The sequence below is a fragment of the Vollenhovia emeryi genome, unplaced genomic scaffold, assembly GCF_000949405.1.
Source record: "Vollenhovia emeryi isolate VEMERY1.0 unplaced genomic scaffold, V.emery_V1.0 DF940315.1, whole genome shotgun sequence".
In the NCBI taxonomy this organism is placed as follows: domain Eukaryota; kingdom Metazoa; phylum Arthropoda; class Insecta; order Hymenoptera; family Formicidae; genus Vollenhovia; species Vollenhovia emeryi.
This window is the reverse complement of record NW_011966051.1, coordinates 6044-10102: the sequence shown is the minus strand read 5'-3', so window position 1 is coordinate 10102 and position 4059 is coordinate 6044.

The window sequence follows — 4059 nt, the reverse complement described above, 5'->3', positions numbered from 1 at the left end:
ATGCTGGAGTGGTTTGATTTACCGACAGAGTCGGATACCGTTTTTGCGTTTGTAAATCTTATTATTTGCATTTACAGTCAGTTAAGGAAGAGCGTGCACGGCATAACTGGCAGTTGGTTTTGAAATATCGTTCTAGTTTTTTTTTTTAGCCGATAGAGGGAACCTTTATCGTGGATGCATTGTCACAAAAGATTCAGTTGGCGTCGAATTATAACCTTAAAAATACATTAACCGCCATGAGTGCCACTTACGCATCGCGCTACGAGGCTGTGTTCCTATGTTTCCATCCGAAGGGACCAAAAATGTCATATTTAGCGGCTGCTAAATACATGGGGAAATCAAAAGCGTTCGTCGCTAAGTGGGTTCAGTGTTATAAGAAGACGAGAAATGTCGATGACTTTCCAGAACGTGGCTCGATAGGCAAAGTAACGCCGAACGTCGAAAAACAAATTGTGAACATGTTCAAGCGGGTTTAACATTGCGACAAGGAGAAGCAAAATTGAAACAGAAGGGTGTAGAGATATCGTATGTAACCATTCGAACGCATCTCCGTGCTCATAACATCAAATATCGGAGCACAATGAAGAAGCCATTGTTACGCGAAAATCATGTCACGAAACGACTCGCTTGGGCAAAAGAGAATTTGGATCGAGATTGGAGCAACGTGATCTTTACGGATGAAGCATCTGTTTGGGGATATACAATCATCCCACGTGCCTGGACAATCTCCGCCGATAGATTTGTTCAACGGACCGTTAAACACCCTGTAAAGGTCCATCTTTGGGGCTGCTTTTCAAAACAGGGATTCGGAACATTACACCTGTTTACAGACAACCTAAATGCTCCGAAGATGCTCAAAATTTATAAAAAATGTTTGTTACCGACTGCTGAACGATGTTTTAAAAGAAGAAACGAGGATTGGATCTTACAGGAGGACAACGACCCGAAACACCGGAGCAGGCTTTGTACTGAGTGGAAAGAGCAGTCTGGCATCGTCACTCTTGATTGGCCGTCGCAGTCGCCAGATGCAAATCCGATTGAAAATGTGTGGGCATATCTCAAGCACAAGCTTCGAGGAAAAAATGTGTTCACTTTGAAGCAGCTGACACGACAAATTCGTCTCATTTGGAGAGCTTTACCGAACGAATATGCCGTCAACTTAGTGGAAAGTATGCCTCGGAGATGCCAGGCAATTATCGACGCCGCTGGTGACTGGACACATTATTAATAGTAATGCATTTTTCTTCTCATGGAGTACAACAAATCCATGTACTTAAAAATATTTAAAAATTTTTTTTACAGATTAACCCGTGCACGCTCTTACTTAACAGACTGTATGTACAAACTAATACCAGACCAAGTGTAGAATGCATAGTTGAACATTTTCATATAAAAAAACATTGAGATTTGAAGTATAATTCGTATCGCATTATGTATTACAAATATTGCAATACATAATGCGATACGAATTAGACTTCAAACCTCAATGTTTTATATATGAAAATGTTCTACTATGCATTCTACACTTGGGTCTGGTATTAGTTTGTACATAAATGCTACATAATTATTTTCGTTTGTATCTATAATATGACATATTGAGGTTACGTTTCTTTACAAACCTCCAAAAACTGTATGCGACTCTGTCGGTAAATCAAACCACTCCAGCATCCCCTTAAACACGTAAGTTGCAAGTGTTTTTGGCACAGCGCGCTACGCGCGCCCCACCCCCAACCCACCACCACCCCCGCCTACCCCCTCCCCCTCCCCCTCCCCTACCCTCCCCACCCCTCCTCTCCTCCCTGTCCCCACCTCCACCCCCGTCCCACCTGCTTCCTCTCTTATACACACACAAAAATTATACACAAAACGGAGGGACTGGGGAGGGGGTGGGGAGGGGAGGGAGGAGAGTGCTAAAGACACTTGCAACTGGTTCGTTAAAAAGATATAAGATTTAGACTCCATTTTTCTCGAAAACTATTACTCAAAGACACTTATACATTCTTTGAATTGTATATGGTGTCAGAAACTTTCCACGTGAGGCCATCCTAAACGTACATGATTTCGTGAACTACATAACATTTGCGAAACTTCTTTTCTCCATAACTTTTTAATGAACAACGAGCGACGGCTAAAACCTTCTGAAAGTCACTCAGTAAGGTGACCTTGACAACATATGCCAAAGTCAAAGTCATTGGGGCTGGGTCCGTGTTTGTAAAGTTTTACCTTCAATGTCGCTAGCGGATGATGTTGGAATAAATAAAATACCACGTAGACGCGGAAGACCCCGTGTGCGCGGTCGTAATCTACAGAGAGGTAAAGAGATGACGTTTTCTTCCTAACATACGGTTCAAAGTATATAATTTCTACAATTTATTAGTTATTCTTACTTTTAGTTATCTAGTGGCGCAACAATGTGCGTAAACACTTTGAATTCTTTATAACAACAATATGAATACAAACACGTTTCGGTTTGCGCTCACTTTTATTCTTTAAATGTCAAAATTTCTCTGTTGCTGTGAAGAATAAAAACATTGTGACGCAAAAGCGACTACTTTACTAGTTCGCGTTTATCTCCAAATATTTACTCGAATAATTTGCACCTTATGGATAAAAGAGAAGTGCTTATATTAATAATTTTTGTATTCTGTTATAGCTGAAACGACTGCATCATCCGTGACCCAAGTTGCCGACGACTTCGTCACTAATACATACCTTAGAAGGTATATACTTCATACCCAGATAGCATTTTGACATCCAATGTATATACATTGCATATACATCAGTGTATATGACATATCCTATGAACATGCAGTGATACATCAACGACATACATTGGATATCGTAGGTATGTGCAAATGCAACGCGCTGTACATGCAATGTATATCCATGCAATATACATGTGTATATTTGTCAAACATGCTATGTACATGTGGATGTGAATATACAGAGAAGTATATATAGATGTACATGTATTGGCACTTACCAGGACCTTTTATACATTTTCGACGACGGTCGCCAAAATAGCCAAATGCTACTTATATAAGGTCGTAATATTACATATGATGATACATAATGTAGTATTTAATTAATAAAATGATAAAATATATTCGATCGCAAAATTGGAAAATTCATTTGTATGAAAATATACTTTAGGTAAGTGATATAAAATTGAAAAATCTTTCATATAGTAATACTATTATGTGTAATATGCGAATGGTATAAAAAGCTCTCTTACAGAGTATTAATATCAGGCGTAATTCTGGGAATAGTATAAACTTAATGTATTATAAATGGTATCGCGCAATAATATAATTAAGCAACTTATAGTATGTATAACTAAGATAGTTAACTAATAATTAGTATAAATGAGATATTGCGACGGGTTTTCTGAGGAGGGCCGAGCCTCGCTCGAATCCCGTCGACAAGTCGACGGTTGCCGACCCGGTGGAGCGCGGGACTTATTGCGCGCTCCCGTGCTAGCAAGTTTGGGCGCCAGGCCCGGGCGAACCGGGCCGTCACGAACTGAACCCACGGGGGTCGGGCAACCGCGAGAGGGCCCTCGGCTGCTCAGGGGATAGTCCGGGGGTGGCAGGGCGGGATTCTTTAGGGGGGATCTGTCGCAGAGTACGACAGGGAAGTTGCTCAAGAAATACACCCGGTTAGTTTACGGAGAGTAATAACAATGGTATATTCTGTTGAAAATTAGAGCCGAGCGACTCGAGCACGGCGAAACTATTATAATACACTTACTACGCTATGGCCCGCGTACGTGGCGAAATCACTCTACCCTACCTACTGTGCGATAACATGAGCTCGCAGCCGAACGGTTATGCGACTACGACTACGCGCCTAAACGAGGATACGGTCCAACGAGTACACTGGGACTTTTACGCTCCGACCGGAGTACGCGACAGAACGGTTACATGACGACGGCTACGCGACAGAACGAGAATATGACGATGGCTACGCGACAGAACGAGAATATGACGACGGCTACGTGACAGAACGAGAATATGACAATGGCTACGCGACAGAACAAGAATACGGCGACGGCTACGC